This window comes from Strix aluco, chromosome 3 (genome assembly GCF_031877795.1).
Source record: "Strix aluco isolate bStrAlu1 chromosome 3, bStrAlu1.hap1, whole genome shotgun sequence".
NCBI classification, from domain to species: domain Eukaryota; kingdom Metazoa; phylum Chordata; class Aves; order Strigiformes; family Strigidae; genus Strix; species Strix aluco.
In genome coordinates this window covers 58,909,086-58,933,490 of record NC_133933.1, presented here as the reverse complement: position 1 = coordinate 58,933,490, position 24,405 = coordinate 58,909,086, and the positions used below count along the sequence as shown (strand labels likewise).

General features: G+C 37.3%; 1 protein-coding gene across 3 annotated transcripts in view; it reads right to left on the bottom strand.

The window, feature by feature from the left end:
• The window catches only part of LOC141920991 (SAM and SH3 domain-containing protein 1-like), a 574,883-nt gene that overhangs the window by 299,700 nt on the left and 250,778 nt on the right, over positions 1 to 24,405 (bottom strand). The window contains exon 1 of one of the 3 annotated variants that reach the window (XM_074818716.1): positions 13,662 to 13,706. The exons of the other annotated variants lie outside the window; for them this stretch is intronic. The gene's annotated coding sequence lies outside the window, so the exon portion shown is untranslated. Of the gene's footprint in view, positions 1 to 13,661; positions 13,707 to 24,405 lie in introns of those variants that run through there. 3 annotated transcript variants of the gene reach the window in all.

Genomic DNA, 24,405 nt, shown 5'->3' with positions numbered 1-24,405 from the left:
GTACACTTCACTGAATGTTATATACAACAGAATTGTTATACTGAAAATCATCAACCCCCACAGATGAAGCTACAGGTGTCAGATGAATTTTAGAAGAAAAGGCTTAGACTTTACGAGAACTGTAAAATCTACCCTGTACATGATCTTGTCTGATCTTCCACAAATATTCCTTTCTTTTACCATGATCAAATAATATATCCGAGAGCACTGAAAACATGTTGATGCTTTCAAACAAATTATTTTTACACATATATGACAATTTTCTGTATTTCCATATTGTGTCACAATTTGACATATTAGCTCCAAAATAGATTATTCTGTTATAGACTCTTACATCATTCCTTACAGCTTCACTTTATTTAAAATTACATGATGGGATTATTCTAAATATGAAGGCAAGTAGGTTAATCAGAGGGGTTCAAAAATGGAAGCTTGCACTTTAGAGACGTTCAGTGCATTGTTGTTTTTAACAAGCAAAGTAATACATTAAGCTTAATTTAACATATCAGTCGTGCTTTTATAAGTAAATACACAAGAAATTATCACGTTTTAAGAGCCCAGCCCAAGATATTACAAAACAAAATTAAAATCCGAGAATAACTTGCTTACTTCTCTATTTCCCGCCCCCCCCCCCCCCCCCCCCTTTTTTGAGCAAGATAATTGAGAGATATCTAGTAAAACAAACTTCAACCAGACTTTAAAGTGGAAAACAACCTGGTATTTCCACTTCATTTCTGTTTGGCATCACAAATTTTATTGTTTCAAGCGCTACTCCTCTTAACTTTCCTTACCCTAAAGGGAGCAGGTTGTGAGAACCTGGCCTGCTGCTATGTGACCTACTATGTTCCTTTAGAGAGGATGATGAATAGCTGATGGGAAAGCTTATGTTGCACAGTTAAATAAAGGTCTCCATGAGGCATATATATTAGCAGACGTTTAATAGTGGAACTACCACCATGGCCATATAGAAGGCAAAGTAATGCCAAAGGCATTCCAGTCCATGAACATACAGAGTCCAACATTAAGTGCTGGCAGCACACCAATATGGCAAATCATGTGGAAATTGGGATCCTGCTACCGTGGTCACTCACCCAACCTAAGAAATCATCTGTGAGGTTTTTAGGATCTATTGCTGTTTCCAGAGACAATTCTTCATGGTGTAACAGATTCTCTGGTTGTCTTGGGGATTACTAGAGCATCAAGTACCCATGGCATTATAAAGCACACTTTGGCAAAAATAAGATACTTATCTGCAACAGACTTGCTTCTTAGAAGAAAGCACAACAGTAATTGCAAAAATGCATGTGCAATAGCATCAGCATGTCCCATTTCTTATACAAATACACATTCATCACACTTAAACAAAATGTTATCCGTATCAATGATTGATGAATCTTTTTCTAAACAATAATTTATTTTTATTTTTTTTTTTTTTGCAACTCTCTCCAGTGGCTTTGTAAACATGCAATGCATTTCCTGGTGAGAAATATAAATAAATGTCTGACAGAGAAGATTAAGTCAGCTATCACTTCAGTTGGACTGTGATAAAGTGATAGACTGCAAGACTAAAGCATACCAAAGACAATTTTGCTAGATTTCTGAGTGAAGTATGCATACAACTTCATTCTCAGTGATACGCGTCTGCTGAGCAAATAAATTTAATGGAGATGAGTTTTGTTATCAGTTTTCTGATGGTGTCTATTAGCAGCAATGATGTAGCTGACTAAAGGCCTACATCTTTGATTCAGGAAAGAAATTACCTTCTTGTCAAAATGCTGTGCTGTTTCTATGTTTGGCTGTCTTTTGAAAAACGTTTACTAGAAAAGAGTAATGAGTTTGAGGGTTTTATGATACTTAAAACACAGAATAGGAAGAATCTCAGCAAACAGGCATCTTCTTCATTGACTAGCTAGGTAGCAGACAGGCTGAGAGGATACACAGCTTTTACATAACTCCTACACAACTCAAAATGTAAACAGACACATATTCATTCTAGCTGTTGTTGCATTTCTGTTCGTCAGAGCATTTCCCTCAGGAGTAAAGTTTATAAACCTTCTGAGCAGTTTCTAGAACTCCTAGGAAGCAAAAGGAAGTAATATTCAAAGCATTAGCATTACATGCTTTCTAGCCTCTTCTGTTTATTTTATTACTGTTTACCAGTATCATTCATTTATTCATATTCGGTGTGGAAAGGGCTCTGCTATCTTCCATGGTCAGAAATCTTATGCAGGCTGCTAAGGCTAGAATTAGGACTTTGATCCCTTCTCAAATCAAATTCTCTATATAATTAGAGAGGACATACATTTTACTTATACAACATATTCTTTATGGTCTTCAGATTATTTTAAGAATGCATTGCTCACTGACTGTCAAAGACATTTAATCTGAAATCACTTCACTTGTACATAGTTACACTCCATTAGAAATACAGATCTATTACTTATTAATAATTAACACTTGAAAACAAACAAATTTAATTTGTCAGCAAAAAGAGCAGACAACCTTGTACATTTGTATCCTACAAATATACTAGTTTTCCCATCTCTTTTTGAGTACAGTCCTGTGGCAGGCAAGAACTAGTTCAATAGTCAGGCTTCAGCCTCATCCAGCAAATGCATTCACAAGAACCTTTTTTAGGACCGAATCTTTACTTCACTGAAATCAGAAGAGGCAGCATAGTTTCAAGCAGATTTATTCTAAGTCATATGACTTAGAATAAGGTTAGTTAGATATCTTAGTCCTTTTTAGTCAACATTCTTTTCACATTGATTGTCTTGTCAAGTTACACAAGATTTCATCGTACTCTTAAAAAAAAAAATCTTATAAATTTGTTGACTGAACCACTTTGAAATTTCACGTGGATATCTCCAAAGACAGGGACTAATGACTTCAAAGTTGGCACTTGAAGCTGGTGTCATTAAAAGGTACTAAACATCTCTGACACTGATCCTTTGTACACTTTGAACAACAATCTTTGCAGATAAGCAGGGACATTCAAATAATTTACTACTTCTTCCACACAAATTAATCATATCTTGGTAAAAATAAACTCAGGAGAAGTAGATACACAAACATCTCTGATGATCAAAATCAATAAAGCAGGATACAAACCAGTAAAAGTTGCCAGTAAAAAAAGCAAGTATTAATTTTAATTTGCACACCTTCAGGTGCTTCACACCACATGCTTAGGAAAAAAAAGAAATCTCTTACCCACCATCTTCTTGATGGAAATAACTTACAAGCAACCAATCTGAAAAATACATTTTAAGCTTCCTTATCCGTTTTCTACATGTACGAGTGTGCAGCAGCATAGCAGATAGCTATCAAGGAAATGAAGCTGAGCACAAAATGGTTGTAGATGTTTGTGAAGTTTGAGAAGTCACTTATATCTTCCACAAAATTTATTCAAGTTTTCCATACTGAAATCCACAGAAGTCGGCCACATAAATAACTTCAAGAATCTGGGCTTTAATGAGTAAGTAACACATTATCTGTAGATAATGCTAATTGGTAACAGGTGCAGCAAATGAGCAGGGAAGTAATTTCTGAACTCCCAAAAAAATCCTCACTACCAGCTGTCTTCACTGAGTGCTGGCAGAAAAGCCCACCTTGCCACTCTGGGCACCCCCAGAGAGTCCAGCACTTGCCAAGCAATGCGAAGGTCCCCAAGCATCCTTCCAAGCCATGAGGAGAGACAGGCTCTTCTAGATGGAAATCTGGGGGAAGAGAAGCCTAGGGACAGCTATGAAAGATGACTGAAGTGGTAGTTAGTTTATACAAACATTTCTCTGTCTAAACACCCTCTAAGTCAATGTCCTATTACCTTAAAAAAAATACTCATCAGTACAACCAAATCCTGAAAGGAGAAGGAGGGGCAGAAAAGTCAAGGTTGTTTTACAGGGCATGCAGTGACAAGAATAAATATCCTAATAAAAGGAGATGCACTTCCTGAGCTTTGGACAGTCTCCAGCTATGGAAGTCTGGTTAGATCTAAAAAAACCACTTGTATGTGCCAATTCAGTCTCTACCATGTTGTTATGATTAAAAAAAAACAACCAATACCTACACATTTTCCATGACCAGCAAAACCGACAGAAAAAATCATGTATGCTCACATGAAGCGCTAGAGGTAAGTAGATTAGGTAGATCCAGTTTAGCTTAGATGAGTCTAGTCACTGGGGACAGATAAAAACATGGTGAGGGGGAAGGGCAACCTAGATGGAAACTCTTATTCCTGAAAGTAAGGCTCAGGCTGACAGGTGAGTCGCCAAGAGGTTTGACATAGGCTTCCCTCATTTCTCAAGCCCACAACCCCACTTCCCTCACAAGTGGCTGCTCTCACACAAGTGAGTTTGTATCTCTAGATCACCTTCAAAAAAATCAACAGGAAACTGGAAAAAGCCTAGGACTGGTGAACTGGCATTTTACCTGCTTCATTTTATCTCTATGTAAAAGCGACAGGAGTTAAAGTGTTAGCAGCTGGTTGCCTCCATTTGATCCAACTAATATCTGACACTGCAGTGAGGCAAACAGCATTTCAAGAAAGCAAACAGTGCCTACAAAATTCCAAGTTTGAGATACTGAGCTCTGAAAAAAAGAAAAAAAAATTACTCCCTTTAGTCTTCCAAACTATTATTCCACAACAGAAATTACAGACCATAGAAGTAGAGAGGCAGACTCAGCAGTTTTGTTTCTTGCTTTTCAGTAAACTGTAGGTTGAATCAAAGATGCAGAACTGTTTGTAAGTAAACAAGTTGACAGAGGAAAGGTCAGATCACTAAACAATAAACCTGCTGAGACTTTTCCTTGTCATTGAGATTCAGCAGAGAGCTTTGTATCTTGGGAATGCAGGAATATATAATCACAGATGGGGAATCTGCCAAGAACAAAGTCAAGAGGAAGGGAAAAAGAAAAGACAGCCACCAATTTTGCTTGCTGCTTTTGTTTATTGTTTTATTTTAGTTAAAAATAAATGGAATATTTAATTCTGTCACAATGTAACATCAATATATGGGAGATTAATCAAAGGCAGTTTACATTATTTTGTCTAGTATTAATATCTTTTTTCTATGTTCCATTCTTGTTTTGAATTTGTTACTGATTCAGAAAATAATTATTAAAAAAACCTGTCCTGAGCATGAAACTGTTTATTCAGTATTAAGAACTTCCTAGTTTTCAAATCAAAGAAATAAGCAGAATTCTCCAGACCTACTTATTCTTCTAATGTCATTTAAGTCCTGATATTTTACATATGAAGAGTCAAAGTGACCTGAGGTAAGTACCATTAACTAGGCCAAAAGACACATACACCCCATCATGTTATTTATTTTATGTTGGGGTTGCATGAAAAACATGTGTTAAATAAGTACATAAAGAAACCTATAAACGCAGGAGAGGGGCTGGGGAGGGGCGAGAGGAAGCATGATAAGACCAGGACAGCATTGTTTTGCCCTTCACCCCATATGAACAACAGTCAGGTTCTCCACTCCTTTAATTCTTCTGCTTCCTACAGCAACACTTCTAGAAGCGAAGCTGAGAAGGAAGAATGGATGTGAAAGGAATTAGCCTGGTTAGGGCTGGATTAAATCACATAGAGGGAAGATAGGAAAATATGAGGTGATGCCCACCTACCTATTTTTTCATATCACTTCATGAGCTTAAGGACCTGTAACTTGTCACTAAGACGGACACTGACAGGTTTGAGCCAATGCACTGTCATCAGAACTGTTGCTCCATCTAATTTCAAAAGGCAAATAAGGCAGCTGGGTGACAATCTTACCAGTTATTCACAAAGCTGGATAATAAGAATCATATAATAAGAAGCATGTAGTCTTCTGGTGAGCACGCTATGGATTACAGATTATAATAATTTCTTTGAAGAAAGACAGCAGAGGGGTAGTGGTGCTTCTTTTATTGGAGGTGTTTGGATAATTGGTCATCTCCAGCAATTAACCCAGAAATGTCCTATTTTTCAATTAGACAAGAATCTCATTTGCACATTCTCAAAGACAACAGGATATTCTGCTCCCTGTGGCTTTTAAATGGTGCAGAGTTAACCTTACTTGTCCCTGCAAAGATATTTCACTCACATTTTCAAACAAGTTGCCAGAACTTCCCTGCAATGGAACAAGGTAAAAATGTGTCAGATACAGGAGAGATGATTGCAATCTCCAGTCCTGCACTGAAATTAATTTCCTGCCACAGCTGCACAAGAGTATTGGGATGGGGGCAGGGGGTGCAAAGGTTTAGAGTTTAGTGGAATGAAAATCTACCCTGTACCCAGGTTTTGCTTATAAATATGTGCATATAAAATTTTATATTTTATACCTAAAGTTCAGGATTTCAAATGCAGTATCTTCCTCTGACAAAAAGAAATTCAGTGTATATTACTCGAGTAATACTTTAGATCACAGAACCTTTAAATTACATTTAGCCCTCCCAAAGCCTAGGGCAGCTCTAACTCCATAATCATGCCCCTTGTGCTCACAGTAAACCAAATCATGTGCCTCAAAATTTCCCTCCTCTAAACAGCACATTTGAAATACACATGGCAGACGGATGAATCAACAGGAAATCCCCCTGTCCCCCATTTGCTAAGACTTAGAAAAAAAAAAAGTCACTTTCTTGGGGAGATCCAGAAACTGCTTGAACTTATCTCACTGCAGCATTCAGGATGTCCTTGTATTCTATTCTAAAGATCACGTGAATCAGAGACCTGGAGCTATGCAAGAATTTATCCTCTTTTTCTTTTATAATCTCATTAGCATTGCCTTCACCATCTCTCAGAGGTGCTACCCTAGTTCTCTCAGGTCTGCTTCTCTTTCTTACAACACTCCTCTTTGAGCAGAAACATTAACAATAGTAGTTATTCACTGCATTATAAAATACCTGGTTATGTCACATTTAAGTATATTGTTTGATTCTCCCATTATGCAAAATTATGGGGTAAACGGGAGGGAAAGAGGGGGGCATCACTGCTGAATTGTCATGTATGTGTTGAAAAAAACCCATGAATGTAAGACCCAACAGGTTTTCGTTCTGCTGATCTGGGACCTATTTAAAACAAAATGATACATTTAGAATGATTTCCTAGTGGATTTGATTATAGAAATAAATTAATGACTGCTATTAAATAAAACATTTTGGCACTGAATATTATGGTAACTTGATTTGCATAATTTAACAGTTGCAGGGACTTCGGGAAATAACAATGTAAATGAGCACTGAAAGTGTGCAGTAATGAAAGAGCAGATTTTACCATGCATAAGACTCTCCCATGATTTTATTTTAAGATTATCTTTTCAGTTCTTAATTACATTTGTAAATAAACATCAAAACAATTTGCTGACAACACCTCTGCTGTCACTCCATTCTGGTGGTGTTACAGGTATTTACAAGTTTCTCTTCCTATCTCTTTTCCATAAAGGAAAAATTATCTTCTGAATATAGAAGAATGAGAGAGAAATCCTCACAGCTGGCAAAATATAAAAAAAATAAAAGGAAAAGAAGCCATTACTAACAAGCTATAAAATAGCATTTTACTGTTTTCTGTCAGGCAAACCCTGAAGAAAACAGTATTTCATATAATTAGGAAAGCACTTATTCAAATAGTAATCACAAAATAACAAATGTTTCACTTAAATATTTTATAAATAATTTTCAAAGAGACCCCCATGGTTTTCAGTGGCAGTTCATAAATTCCACTTAGTTTCAAAAAAAAATTTCATGGTAGTAAAATGCATAGATCAATATTTATGTGGAAATCCACGATATTGATAATTTTTGCATGTTCACGGCAATTAAATACTCTGGAGGTATTCTGCTCCATAAACAACAGTATGATTCTTTTTTGGCATCTGATTTTGATACACAACACCAGATAATTTGACTTTCAGTTTGTCCTCTCTAGTTGATAGCAAAATCACAAAAATATCAAGATGTTTAAGACTTCATAAAATGTTTAAGGCTAGGCAACTGCCCCATTAACAGGTAAACTAGCAGATGTTTAGTTTCAGTGTCCTGCTTTGACTGGCATAAATAAGGGAAGATAAACATTGACCTAAGTATTCTCAACAGGATCTCAGTCAAATCTGAGAAGTTCCAATTTAACAAGACAATGCGTCACCTCTAACTTACTGCAGACTGGGTTTCTACAAGGGACATTAAGCAAGTCAAGTAAAACAAGTAATCTGAAACCGTATTGCACAGAAGCTCACTATTATTGCTGCCCATAGTGGTTCTACTCACTCTAGCATAAAGAAACAAATCCTGCTATGGAGGATCATGTGTGTCTTTGGGGACTATACTGATTATTTCCATACAAATTCACCCCTCACTTTTAAAATTAAGAAACCAAAGGGAAAAAAAAAAAGCTGCAGCTACAAGCTTATTATTAATCCTTTCAAATTAAATTTAATAGACTAAAAAGTATAACGATAAGCTTCTGACCACAATCCCTCTGGACTGGACTTCTCAATTAATGCGATTAATGCGTTTTTTGCTTTATGAAATGCGATTCAAACTAATTCCACCAAAACCATAGTACGGTAAAAGTGAGGTCATGGACTACAAGAGATCACAATGCAATACAAAAATGTCCGTGTACAATCTCAGAAAAGTAATGTAGTTCTGATCATCAAAACAACAAATTGTGAAGTATAATCTAGCTAAATTGGTATTCTAAACCTGCTTTGTTATGTACATGTTTACACATACATGCGTACATATGTTCACACATATACAGTTTCAAAACTTCAGATTATTATTTTAGTGGTTTAGTTCAATGAAAGACACTGGGTCTTTCGCAGTGGAGGCTGAAGTTTCTTTGACAGATAACCTTAACGAGGCTGCTTAGAAAAAACTCGATAGTATAATCATGAAAAGCAAAGTTAGATGTTACTTAACAGCTTAATGTAGTGGAAGTAAATTTATTAGAACCAATCTGTCATTGCAAATTTCACATCTGTTCCAAAGACAAGATATGGTGGGTTGTTGGGTTTTTTGCACCTTGTACTGTCAGAAGACTGAGATCTTACTTATTTCATTCTTGATCATGAAACAACTTGAAATGCAGTGATCTACCCTTTAAGATAAACGCTTAAAAAAGCACTTTCTGGAATCAAATATTTTAAAAAATCAATTTTGTTACTAAATATACAAACAGTCTAGCAAAAATGTTTTTAAAAAATAATTTGAGAAATGTAGCAAGTGAAAAAAAAAATTAACAAAACAATACATCACCACAAAAAAACCCCAAACATTCCCCACCCCAGGATTCTTTCTGAAAGGAAAGTTATTCCATTAGCCAGACAGAGAAACTTTATGATAGCCTTCATCTACCTAGGAATACATGCACTCCAGGCATGCCTCAAAATCACGTTCAGCTGAAATAACCTGCTGAGCTGTGTGGAAATGCTTTCCCCTCCCGTACATACATAGCAAACTTCACAGGTCTACAGTAATTGTTATGAATACCAAATCCAACATTTATTACTTCAACTGTTTAAATAACTGCTTTGAAACATAAGATTTTTAGCATTTACAAATTTTGGATAGTGTCTCCTTTGGGCAGCAGCAAAAGGCGCAGTTGTTTTATTTGGTGTTTTAATGTCTTTACTGTAGCCTTTGACTTAGCTACTAATGCAAGAGAACAAGCAACATGGTAATAAAAGCTGTAAGCTAAAGGTTTTAAAAAGACATTATTTGATTTCTGAAAATAAAACTAAGCTTGATAAGTAAGAATGTAACAAGTGATTGAATATGGAAAAGTGACACTGGAAACATTTACAACCTAAAATAATAGTGACCAAGAAAACCTGCAAAGCCAGGCTAATTAAAATGTTTGTTGTGTATAAAGGATTCAAGACTTACTCTTCCCAGTTTCTACAATACTATTTTGTTTTATTAAGGTTACGCTACAGAAATTTGAAAGCATCCTGAGCTGCAAAATGAATTGGAAAACTTTTAATATCTGCATTGATCCCAAATTCAGTTCTTAACATTTTGAAGATAGCTGAAGTACTACAAAAACTGTGATTATCCTTCACCACTAAAAAACAAACGCTTCCTGTACAATGATGTTGAGTACAGATTAGGATCACTGGAGGTAAGCGGTATTAAAAAAAAAAAAGAAAACTATGACAAATTGTAAACTGCTGCTTTTACAATGAACAACTTCAGGTGTCAAGAACCAGCACCCTCAAATCAAATGCAAAAGGGGAGACAGGCATATCAGTATACTACTAACACTTGAAAGGGGTGCAGCTGTCATGCTGTTGGACTGTATATGGTCATGAAAAGCCACAGCACAGGTTTGCCCTGACGCTGGTGTGATTTGCTCTGACCAACCTCCTTTGCGGCAGCTCTTCAAACAACATCTGGATTTGCGTTCCTCTGTCATTCTTAAAAGGGTTCAAAACACAAGTATGAAAAAGCCTACATAAGGACAAAACCTGACTTTCTTCACCTTCTCATTTTCCTGTTTTCTGATCTTTTTAGTCCTGTTTCTTTAACAGAAAACTATAACAGGGTTGGAAACAGCATGGGGCATGAACCTTGATGTAGTATCTAAAGTAAAATCTGCTGTCTTCAAGAAAAAAATTATTTGTCTGCAGGAATTCATTTTTAAGTGTTTCTATCCAAAGAGATAAAATTTAAAAGTTGAAAAATAATATGTAACTAGGCTTGACACTTCTCAAGCACACAGTTTTCTTCATGCATAGACCACTGGCAACTCATCAGCAGATAGTTTGTATATAATGTCACACACAACCCCCAGACTCCTTCCTGCATTGTGATGGGTATCGCTGGCATGATAGTTTCTGGTCTTTTTAACCACAGAGCCAATGCTCAACTAAAGCAACAGGGATGACAATTTCCATGAGTTTCTTTATTCAACTTTGGCATGAAATGTTCTTCCATTTGGAGATTTTCTACTTCTTAGAGTTGCCAGTTTTCAACTCTACATCATCAGGCAATAAAATATTATTTGTGTTGGTAAGGGGTGATTGGATTATTTTTTTAGTTATTTTGAATATTTCTACCTATCTCTTTGGACAACAGATTTAATCTCTTTTTTTCGGTAAGACCTCAAAAAAAATTAAAATCTTTTAGCAAGCTTTCAGTGAAAAAAAGTAGGTGAGGGAAAAGGACATTTGAAGCAAATAAGTACTTCCTCATTGAAAATTTTAAAATTTTGAAACAAAAAGTAAACATTCTTTATGAGGTCACTGAATCCTATTAAAAAAATAATTTGAATACAACCTACATAAGACTTATATGTTATTAAAGGTTTGGTTGGTTGGTTTTTTTTTTTTTTTTTTTTTTTTTTTTTTTTTTTTTTAAAGTTACTTTAAGCACTGGAAGACTTTTGAATCACTGGACAACATCTTTAAATAAAAAGTTCATATATTTATATATGTACATAATCACACACATGTGCTCTGATCGTCTGTCGTACTAGCTTCTCCTTCACCCCAGTATTATCTCTGCATTTGCAATAATCTATAGCCTTAAAAAAACCTATATATATCCAATTTTGATCTAAGTATAGTATTGCGTAAATGTTTCCCTTAGACAATCCAAAAAACTAAAGCCAAAAAAAACCTCCTACAACTGTGTATCCTCCAGCTAATTCACAAATGCCTTGAGTAAAACCCAAATTTTACAAGTACAGGCCTAATTATACAATGACCTTTTTTTGCAGAAAATAGCCACACCAGTGTAGATGGACTGTGCCAAGCCTTCATATGATCATTCTGAAGCAGGACATATTATATATCAATCACATTCACATTTAATAACCTATTATTTAAAAATTAAAATAAGTATCACTGTTGTTATCTTTTCGATAAAGCAATAGAAGATAATCACAATAAATATAAATCAACTTCATTTGGTTAAAAAGGTAAACTGTACTTTTCTGTTACAGTATACAAACTACATATGCTTTCAGAAAAATTACTGAAAAAAAGCCATTTTAATGAAGTGAAGAGCTATTCTAGACTAGCATAACCTTCTTTACCTGCACACAGAAATACCATCAATATAAATAATGCTGTTAGCAAAGACTAAGCATGCTGGATATGCTTAAAATACTACTGCCGTAAGTAATACATTCTTTAATCCAATATATAAACAAAAACCACATAGGATAAAGATTTATGGTCACAAAACCCACAAACACCTCCAAAAGAAACCAAAAATCAGGCAGGGTCATAAAACTTCATTTCAAAGCCACAACTGAATAGATGATGCTAGAATCTGAGATCACAGTTCTTTCAACAGGAAGATTACACATGGATTGCCATTCTCAGGACAATGCCAGAAACACAAAAGGAGGTTTCTCTCTCCTGCAGTTGACTGACTCATTCATCATACACCAGTTTAGGCAAAGAAACCTGTGGAATTTTCATGCCTCAAATAGAAATTCTCCCCCTACCATCTAAAAAACAAGTTCCTAAAACATAGGCTGTCCTTCCCTTTCACCCAGTTATGGCATATCAGGAACACCTAGTGCACAAAAGAATATTCAAGAATTCATTTTTACTCTGAAAAAAAACTCATGGCTAGATGTTCAGTAGTTTGTTGTTGGCTTTTTTTTCCCTTTCATACACACATGCAATTTAGAAAATAATTTGCAATTTAAAAAATGCATACAGCAATAAACATAGAAAAGTTTGGGTTGGAAGGGACCTCAGAGATCATCTAGTCCCAACTCCCCTGCCATGGGCAGGGACACCTTCCACTAGACCAGGTTGCTCAAAGCCCCATCCAGCCTGGCCTTGAACACTTCCAGGGAGGGGGCAGCCACCACTTCTCTGGGCAGCCTGTTCCAGTGTCTCACCACCCTCACAGTAAAGAATTTCTTCCTTATATCTAATGTAAATCTGCCCTCTTTCAGTTTAAAACCATTACGCCTTGTCCTATCACTACACTCCCTGATAAAGAAGAGTCCCTCCTCATCTTTCCTGTAGGCCCCCTTTAAGTACTGGAAGGCCACTATAAGGTGTCCCCGAGCCTTCTCTTGTCCAGGCTGAACAACCCCAACTCTCTGAGCCTGTCCTCATAAGGGAGGTGCTCCAGCCCCCGATGATCTTTGTGACCTCCTCTGGATGCACTCGAGCAAGTCCATGTCCTTCTTATGTTAGGGGCCCCAGAGCTGAACACAGTACAGCAGGTGGGGTCCCACAAGAGCACAGTAGAGGGGGAGAATCACCTCTCTCAAACTACTGACCACACTTCTCCAAGTCTGAGCCACTAACAGTCAGAACTGTGCTGCTGCATTTATTACTATAACAGAACACATGAAATTTGGAGAACAAGTAACTTTGGAGAACAAGTAGCCAGAACGGAAACACAGGTAAACCAATTCAGCTAACAAGCTTCTGTATCGTAAGACTAACGACATAACTAATGCTAAACCACAGTTACACGAATAAAAATGAGTGAAGATACCTGCAAGCTGTACAACTGAGCAGATCTGCAAGGACAGATCATCTTCCTTATTCAAAAATATCAACAACTTGTGTAAGAGAAACAGTGTGTGTGTGTATATATATATGTAGCCTTCTAGAAACCATCCACTGCCACTTGTGAAGCCAACTTACGATGTTAATTTACACAAAGCTGAGCCCTATATTCATGTGATGGAGAGCACTTACCACAGCAACTAAACATGTCCCCAAGCCATGAAGAGAAAGCTTCCACTTACCTAAAATAAAAAAAAGATGAAAACAATATATCAGTAAATCTGTGTTACAGATCTGACATCTAAGGAAGGGAAAGAAATTCTACTTCATTCAGTTTTGCCTCTCCCTTCTTCCCCCTCCTCCCACAAAAAAAAAAAAAAAAAGTAAGAGCTGTTTTGCAAGGGATAAGAAACTACAGTAGCCTGCATGTGTACTACAACCAGCACATGCATTTAATCAATACACATCATCATCAATATACCTCTTATCCAAAATGGTGCAGAAATTCAGAATACTGGGAAAAAGATATATAATTTAGGGTGACAGGGAGAATTGAGGTGGGGAGACAAATCCCATCCAGCAGGGGTGGACAGAATGGCTGCTCTGGGCAATTCCCTGACCAGGGGGCCAGCCCCCCAGCTCACTTGCCCACTCCCTCCTGGGGCTTCGTTGGCATTAATCCTTCTCCCTGGAGCAACAGCCAAAGGGTCACTCAGTCAAGGCACACCTGAGGCAGCTCCACCCCTTCTGAATAGATTGATTGATTTCAAGTGGCCTTACTCGAGAGCAAGTGAAAACTAAATTCATACATTATTATAAAACCAACAACTGTACATTTGGCATAGGATTTAATCCAGTATGCATAAAATAGTTCTTCATAAATGGAGTGGTGTTAGATCAGAAGTCCTCCATAATTCATTAGCTTTGTAAGCAAAAATTGCGATAATAAATACGAATTCAGTGAAATCTGAAACGAGGTAGTGTCTGAAAGTTACTGAAACATGAGATTTTAAAACATAGAACATATTGTCTCCACTGTAAATGTGTATACAGACATTCAAAACCTTTCTAATTAATAGCATGTATTATCAAAGAAGGGATAGCTTGAGAATAAGAACACACCACTGTTCAACCACGTGAAATGCTTAATGCATAAGGACACTTAAAGAGTGGTTAGGGGGAGAGAAAAAGGAAAAGAACAAAGCCCCTCATTTACAGTTGATACCACCTTTGAACTTCACTGCTCCTTTTCTAAATTTACCATCCTAGCGATCGTCTGAATCATTTAAAACATGATGTGGTGCATTTAAGTAAGGAACTTTGAAAGCCTGTAAGGAGAAACAAAGGATAGTTGACTATATAATAAACCTCTAATTCTCAGAGGATTTTAAATAGTTTGTATGCAGTTGTGCACTTCCAACATATATTTAAAGTGCAACCTTTTTTTTGTTTTTTTAACACAGCAAGAATGTTCCTATTATTTTGAAGATAGAGATGCCGTCTAGTTAGCACAAGGCTGTGTCATGCAGCATAGTTGCAGAACCCCTCTCATCATGCATTTCTGCAGAGAAAAATTGATGATGTGCCACTCCTGGTCCAGAGGGACTGAGCTTTCCCTCGCCAGACCCCTGGCAGACAGGGGTACTTGCTCAGCAGCTCCATAGTGGATTGCTCCTCCACCAGGACCTCCTGGCTGGGCATGAGAGGACAGATCAATGCTGGCACACCGTAGATGTTTTGTACTCATACCCAGCATTCAGCAGATTTCACTTGTTACCCCCCTCTTTTACGGCAATGAAAGAGGGACGGATGGTAAGGGGCAGGGGGGATACAATATGATGGGGACGACATGACACCAAAAAAACCCTCTGTCAATCTATGTAAAGCTCTTTGTTAGATCTCATTTTTTTCTAAAACTCATATCATCTCTAACTAAATGAAGACCGTTTGAGAAATACATTTCCCTTCAGCCTTTCACTTAATGTTTGCATATTACCCATAGTTAAGACATTGCTTTTCTGTGTCCTTTCACCCAAACAGACACTCTGCAGGGAAGGACTCAAAATGGGCCCTAAACAAATGCTCATATTTGGACAAGAAAATTCATATTCACGATACATTTGACAAACCAGGACCGGGGATGTTGAGCACAGGTCAGTTACTGTTTCTAAGGTACCTCTTATTTCTACCACTACCTTAATGCTACAGGATAGTTAGAAACACAGAACAACAGATGACTTTTAACACACGTATGTAAGCATTAAGAGTCGCTAAACTGTAAGCAGCAATCCTGAAAAGAGATACCAAAATGTTTAACTTGGGTGGCTGTCAGAATGATTGAGTGGCATCTGATATAACTAGGAATGATCTCACAATTCTGCTGCTGCTGCTCCTCCTGGGCAGTGCCACACCATGAGCTGTGCTTTCCCCCTCCATGTCACCCTGCTGTTAGGTCACCTAACATGCTGTTAGAAAAACCTCATATTTCACTTTTAATTAAAATAAAAAAAATTTAAAAAGCAAAAAAGCAAAAGCATCTACTTTCTACACATTTTAGTTCTAATAGTTCATTATGAAGCTTAAGACACTATCTTCCCTCCAATGACACAGTGTATATTACTCCTACATAAAATGTCCTATTACTGCATATATTTAACATATAGACTACTCTTTATGAGACCTTATATCATCACCCTATTCATGATTCTATTATTTAAAAAAAAACCCAGGAACCAAAACCATGGCACCTAGGTACTGGAAGTGCTACCATCAAATTCAATTAATACTAACAGGTATAGCTGTATCCAGAAGAGACGAGCTGTGCTGCAAGATAAGACTTTGGCATAAATGGCTTTCTGCCAAGTTTCCAGACTTCAGTCTCAGAGGAAGATAAGGACACCTTGAAATCCCAGATCAGAAAAACTTGTGTGTAAAAGTTAACCTAGCTTCAGAGTCACTTCAGCTTCAAATCTACATGCTTCACCAAACTGGGATTTTAGAAAAACAAAAGCTTAGTATGCTATGCAATGAAAGCTATCTTCTATTAAATTCTAGTTAAAAAGAATGCTGAATCACAAAAAGTTATGGCTATTGCACATATGCAAATGCAGTTTGTTTTACTCCAGAACCAAAACAGTGCAAGCAATAAACAGGAAAGTTTTTCTTGCCCTAAAATTGTTTCTCTTCTACTGCCTGTAACACAGCTAAACCTGTCAGCATCTACATGTATTTTACTTTAAATAAAATCTGAAGTATCCTGAAGTCAGATTATTCCTTTTCTGCCACTTCAATCCTGAGAAGTCTAGGCATCAACGCAAAGAACGCTGCCTTGCTGCTAAGTAATGCACATAAGGAAAACAACAGAAACAATGTTTTTCTTTCTAGCAAGCGTACTCAAGAATATCTATAAACCCTTAGTCTGTATTGTAACCATCCATTTTTATTCGCCTTCATTAGATTCAGTTTAAAGGGATTTGTTTCTGCACCAACTGTGGTGAACTCACAAAAAATGCCTGTAAGATGGAGATAAGCTATGACCACAGTTGCTGCTCTATTAGTTTGCTTGCATTGCAGATGTTTTTGTGATTATAGTTACTCCACGATTTAACGGTAGGAGGCTAATGGAAACGTTACGTGCTATGGTAGCAGGCTAAATCAGTTGGGGAAAGGAAAAGAAATGTGTTTACACTTGAAGATGTCACATAAAACAGTGGGAAGCTCCCACCTCGACACCAGAGCTGGCATGCTCATTCAAGGACTCATCTACATTATTACATGCTCCTTCACACTTAGAAATCTATTAATTTACAATTAGTTGTATTGATTTTATAGTAGATTCATAAGTTCTGTAATAATTTACAGACTACTGAAGAAATTAACTATGCCCCTTCCAAAGATAAGCATTATTGATAAAGGGGCTTTGGCACGAGTTACTGAACACATCACTGACAGTCTGGATTTTCTGCTGCAAATTCTACATTAATTACAGCAGAACTGATTGGTAGATTCTATCTATCCCACCAAGAGCTTCTTCCCTCACTCCTGACAGTAATCCACCAGCAGGAAATGTAATCAGCCACTGGAGATAATGTCAGCTCAGCCTCTGATGCCTTGTTAAGTTAGAGAGATTTAAAATAATGTTGTTTTCGTCTATACCATCTCACTGGCAAGGGCACTGTGTTCTCAAAAAAACCAAACGAACCAAAATCCAGAAAATAAAATCTGAAAAGAAATGCTGCATAAAATACAATTTCATCATATTTTGAGAGCTATTATCTACTGTGGTACTGAAAATACTGTCAGAGGCCCAGTGATTGAGAATGAACTACATCCAGAACAATACTGTATAAAACATGAGAATATGTTTCCCAGAATAACACCTGTTGCTTATTATTTTATAAAATATTTTGTAAAGTTGGGGTGTGTGTATCTGTATTATTTTAATAAAATAGTAAGCCATTTTATAAAATAGGTTTATGCATATTAGTTCTGGCATATTTTTGCAATTCCTCCATACAAATATGAAAACATTTACTTCCAATAAAATCAAATATCTAATTTTTCTGCTTTGCTCAGTACTCCACTCAGTGACAGTGTGAACAAAATTAACTTCAATGTTGGTGAACCCCTTTCAATATAAAGTTGGTCACTACCTAAAGCACTTAATGCCTGATTCATAAAACCATGCTACAGAAACACCATATCAGTGCTAATCTTAAAATCTCTGCCAAACATTGCCTATCTTTGAGAAATCTTTTGGATCTGTGTGCACCTTCTTTAAAATATAAATCTCCTTTTCACTGACAGGCCTTCAGTAAGTTACCGAACATAACTCTGTAAACTCCGCATCTGGTCTCTTGGCACCTAAATGGCCTATTAATACATACAAATATAAAACCAAAAATAAATACCAAGCAGATAAAACTTGATACATAAATATATTTCATAATGGTAAAAGTGTTCGTTGTGCAATGCTGGTGCCAAAACTTTTATTCCATGCAGCACCTGCTCATTGGACAGTCAGTCTATTTTGTGTTAGCCTGGCACTCCAACAAAATGCTGGCAGAATTGTTAAATTGTACATGGTTAGTTACGTGCTGTTCAATCATGGCAGAATCTGAGTAGTGTAAAAACTCTGATGAACTTATCTTTGAACACTTCTAAGAGGATCTATGTATACATCATACCCAAGGTAGTTGTGCAATTGGAGGCATTAAAATCGTGCATATGGGATGTCAAACAAACTTCTAAATAGGAGCACAAACAAGGCAGATGATCTACAGTTAATGGCATTAGTTCTCCATATAGCACTCATCAAGATCTTAAGTACTAGATGAGGCAGTGGCTTTTGGGGAGTAGGGAAAGTAGGGAATGGCATGCCATAATTCTTACAGACCAAGGAGTTGGATGTAAGCTGCATGGGCAGCATTGGCAGCTGCACTTCAATTTCTGAGCCCTGACTTTGCAATGCCACTGTATTCTTTTAACAGACTTTGTAAAGCTTTAGAGGCAGGGACCAACTTTTTGTTAAAATGTAGTAAAGTATTAGCTGACTGGGGCCTTAGAAATACTGTACAGTGCAAATAGTCAACAAAAGAGTATCTTTTCCAATTATCTTAATATTCCTTAAGTATCACAAGACGTCCTTTGCTGTAAAACTGAGAGCTGCTTGAAGATGAAAAAATGAAGGTCCTAGAAGTTACAGAATATTTTTTTCTGCAATATTTAGGAACTTGCCAGTTAGCAATGTAATCCAGATCTTGACTGTCACTTGTGTTTCAAATGCAGTCTCACCTGTGTCCCTGTGCCTTCTTTTAGCATATCTTTACCATAAGCAGGTGAGCAAACTAATAAAATAAACATGATAGAAGGTGGAGAGATCACTTGCTTTTGATAGACCTTGCCAATGTGCTAGATAGAACATCAGAATTTGTACAAGCCCTATGTCTTTCACCGAAATTTCCTCTAAATTTTATGAGAGGCATTGCCTAAAAGATTTATTTGAATAGTGTAGGCACAGACATTCAGTTACCTAGTACCAACACATTCCAAGTGCTACCAGATAATGCCAGACACTTGCTATATAGCAGCCTTGTACACCCTCATAGATATATTTCATGTCTGAAAATTTCTGAAGTGAAACATTATTTGACTGTCTCATTCCTTAGCAGCACACAGCCCTGCTTTCCTCCATCATCGCCTGTTGCCATACTCTCACTTACCTCAATAACAAATGAGCCCTCAGTGTTTACTCTGATCAAAATTCATAGCTACAGCTAACTGCTGCCGTTCTGCACTTATCTACAGGAGTAGAACAGGCTGTGGGTTTGATTAGCGATCAGCTGGACTATACACTGCTACTAAAAAATTCCATGTTGCTACTGACAGTCACAGTTCATTTAGGCCTCATTGTGATAGATGCACAGTCAGGCATGAAGGGGAGGTTGGGAGCCACTTAGACATACTTAGACCATTAAAATGGGCCGTGTGAATCTCTATGGGTAAATCACAAGGGAAAACAGTGGACAAGTAGTATCACAAAACACTGGGTTTACTATGTGGTAAAACATTACCATAGGTCAAGGCCTTCACACTTAAGACAGAGTCTCCTAAAGACTCACTAGATCAGGACAGACAAACACATAGCCGAGGTGTTTGGTCTGTACAAGGGAGCTAGAAGTGACCTAACAGCCATAATCTAGCCAAGAGCCAAGGCAGGAGATGTTTGCTTGGCAGTGGAGCTCAGAGACATGCTTTCTGCTGTTGCAGTTCCTCTGGACCACTCTACCAGGAACTACTTCAAATTCTGGCCATCCTAAGCAATTTTATCCATTGCTCTTAAAGGACACATCCCCTTACTGTTCTTGTGATATAGATCATAGAGTTTATTCAACTATCTGCACTGCTTTTCTCTGGGCTAGAGTTAACTTTCTTCGTAATAGCTTGTATGGTGCTATGTTTTGAATCTGTGACAAGAACAGTGTTGATAACAGAGAGATGTTTTAGCTAGTGCTGAGCAGGACTTACACAGAGTCATTTCTCACTCTCCCCCCTCAGTGAGTAGGCTGGGGATGCACAAGAAGTTGGGAGGGGACAGAGTTGGGACAGCTGACCCCAGCTGAGCAAAGGGATATTCCACACCATGTGGCGTTGTGTTCAGCAACAAAAGCTGGGGGAAGGAAGAGGAAGGGGGGGGCGGGATTTCAGAGTTATGGCACTTGTCTTCCCAAGTAACCATTATGCTTGATGGAGCCCTGCTTTCCTGGGGATGGCTGAACACCCACCTGCCAACGGGAATTGGTGAATGAATTCCTTGTTTTGCTTTGTGTGTGCACACAGCTTTGCTTTACCTATTAAAGTGTCTTTATCTCAACCCATGAGTTTTTTCCTGACTGTCTCCCCCATCCCACTGCGGCTGGGTGTAGTGACTGAGTGGCTGCATGGGGCTGAGCTGCTGGCTGCACAAACAGACAAGGAGGTAGATAAGAAGAAGTCTGAATCTCTCAGAAATATATATTTCCAGGATATGTTGGGTTTGAAGGGAGGAACTTTAGGAAGGAAGGAATGCAAGTGCTCCTTGCATATAGTAAGTGTTCCTTGCACAGAAATGAGGACAGAAAATTTAAGAATATAAGCAGTTATATAACAAAAGTTCAACCTCTAGGAGCAAAACAACACGGCACAGTAGTTAGGATCAGGAAAGAGCTGGAAGGCTGGATCAGTAGAATATTGTTTTCAGTCCAGGGAGCTATTTACACACCACATCAGACTGTGATGTTATCTGTGAAACAGCAGATAGCCATGACAGCAATGACCATACAGTGCTCTATTAATGCCTGTTCAGCTCTGCGTGGGCTCAGATGTAACAGTTCTGCCCAGAGGGAACAGACCAATTTATAGAACCAATGCTTAATGTGTATCTGAGGAGGGCAATATTGATCTTCACTGTAAATATCACAAAGGTCACTTAAACAGTTTCTTTCAATGGGACTGGAATGAAGATCATGAAAAGGAGGAAGAGCTGACTGAACCAAGAAAACTTAAGATCATCAAGTTGCTGAGCATTGTGGAAAAACAAACAAACAAACAAAAGACCCTAAACCCACCTCTAAGAAGCTATCACAAATTTCCTTTTCCCACAGCCTGTCACCTCTGTCACCTGCTCAACTTAAAATTATGGACCAGGTCATTAATTGCCTCAGCAATACTGTCAGAACAATAAATCTGCATGTAACTGGAAAGCACCTATAAGAAATTATGAATTACAGATACCCTTAGAGGTATTGCAGCTCCCTTCTTTTGTCTAACTTCTGTGTAGTACTTAATATGCTCCAAACACTGTTAGTTGAACCCAAAATGCAGCTTGAGGAATGGCAAATGACAGAAGTCTGCAGAAGAAAACTTGCACAACTAAGGTTTTATTGTCAGGAACCTCCACTGAAGTTATCCTCTGTAAATGTAAGAGCATTATATATATATTGATGCCTGGTATTTAATAAATTAGCGTGTGCATGCATATATTCACACACACATACAAAAGCACAAAAAGTCACTTCATTTTCTCACTTTGGCTTTTTTTTTTATACCTATGTGTTTACTTTATTCATGGAAGAGTAAAAATATTGAAAGATCAAGAGACCATACAGTAAAGAAAATTTCCTGCTTTTATAGCGAATCACACTATGTTTCTGAATATTCACAACTGCAATTGGTGTTTCTTTCAAAAGTATTCTAGATTAAATAAATGAAGCCACATGAGTCCTGTCTGTGAAAATGCACAGAGTTGAGATAAACAGCTTCTCACTGAAGATTGTTAAAGCCATAAATTTGGAATAAAGGAAAGCGATATATAGGGATTCATTATATTTTTTTCTCCATAAACTTCAGTTTAGAGAAAACTAAACACATAAAACAAGAATACATTTTACAACTGTAGCATATACTATAAATTAAATCCTTGGAGCTTCTGCTGTTTTCCCACATTCTGTCAGCCTACGTATGCAGACAGTAATATCCAACAATTGAAGTGTATGTATTCTCTATCAGTCAGTACAGTAGCAACATGTTTTGGAAATAATATTTTCTAAAAGCAGATGTTTTGAGCCGACCTTTGCTGGTTAATACTTCACAGTAAACCTCCTCCCCAAATTATTCTTTCATAGCTGATAAGGATTTTAACCCACCAGTTATCATCTATGCACCTGGAGTATCACTTTGGAAGTGATACAAGTACCTTGGTCACAGAAGGGATTAGAAAAAAGTGTGTTGAGTAACTTGCAGATGTAGAGATAGCAAGGGCTACAGACAAGAAAACAGGGAAACAAAAAAAACCAGGGGTGATAAAACACTAGGTAAGAGAACAACAACAAAAAACCATACCCCCACCACTCCAATAATCAAGGTTCAGCTCAAGAACTCAGTTCAGGCTTCTAACAGGCCAGTCACTTGCTAATTTAAGGCATCTACATAGAGCAGGGTGGGCAGGAAGAAGTTTTATTGTCTCCACTCAATGAACTTCAAAGCATAGAGGAGGCAAGTAAGTTGCTAAAGGCCATGCAAAGCTGAGAACAGCACTGCAAATCCCCCAAATTCTCATGGTGCATTGCCTGCAAAATTCTACACCAAAGGCTGTATCAAGGAGTCATGATACTGAGGCTGAGCACATAGTGGGAAACAGAGCTCTTCTGATGAGTACTAGGAGGTGCTGACACAATGAGTTAAGGTATCAGTTTATATCAGAACATGATTATTTCCCACATGAGTAGGCTTAGAAAAGGTGTGATTTTAAAAAATGATTATACAAAGAATTTTCTAGGGCATATCTGCAACAAGAATTAAATCTTTACAGAATCGAGTCTACAGGAGCATTTTCCAACTGAGACGCCCATTGTGATACAAATAAGAACTTCTGAATTTGCATTTAGAATCTTTTCAATTTTACACCTTTAAATACAGTAAATAAAACCTGCCAAATAAAACAGCTCATTGCAAGAACAAAAAGCCACATCTTCCTAAACTGTTTATCTAAGAACCAACAGGCATAGTTTTATGAATTATCATGGAGCCCTATAAATTATAACATTATGAGAGTTTAAAATTGGAAAAAAACAAGATTTGAATTGACAAGCCAAGTCTTATTAAAGTGTAAGTGGCAATATTCCTGAGGCACGATATTAAAATTGATAAACACTGCTGACTCATATAGTAGAAGCCAGCATCTTCAACCCACTGGAGCAGCAAGTATAAGAATTTGTACTAGATGGTTAGACCCTATCTAGTCAAGGGCATATTGGCTGCTAAGGCAAAATAAAGCAACTGTAAAGCTGGCTTCATGCTCTTCATCTAAATTTGTTAGTCTGTCTTGCCCTGGTGGCTTAGATTTGTTTCTTTTGAACAATTTATTTTAACCATCTTCTAGAAACCACCTCAGAAACATTAATGTGCAAGGAATTATCAGGAAAAAATAATAGCATGCGTTACATATCTGCTCATTAAAAAACGTTTAGGATGCTGGGGAAGTATCCCTTCAGCAGAGCACTCTAGAATGATGCAGCACTTTGGGACAGAGGGCAGCAGTAATGAACAATTATTCTTCAATAGTAATGAAAAAAATCACTGAAGTAATTTCTAAGGAGGTTGCAAGCACTTCAGTCAGTGGCATTCCAGTTCACGTCTGTTCTCCAGTCAAGAGCACTCATATTTAGTTATTCCTACAGTGATTTCCACATTTTCCTGTCTAAAATCTTGTCTTCAGTGGTTCCTAAGCTTTCTGGTAACTTAGTCAAATGAATGTACAAGGACAGAAAATATGCAAAGGTGATGAGTATATTACTTCCTCCAGACTTACCCAGTTTTCTGATAGCTTGACTTGATCTAAGTAGAGTCAAGTCTTTGGCTCTTTGTATTCCTTCAGAGAAAGGAAGCTGTATAAACTCTT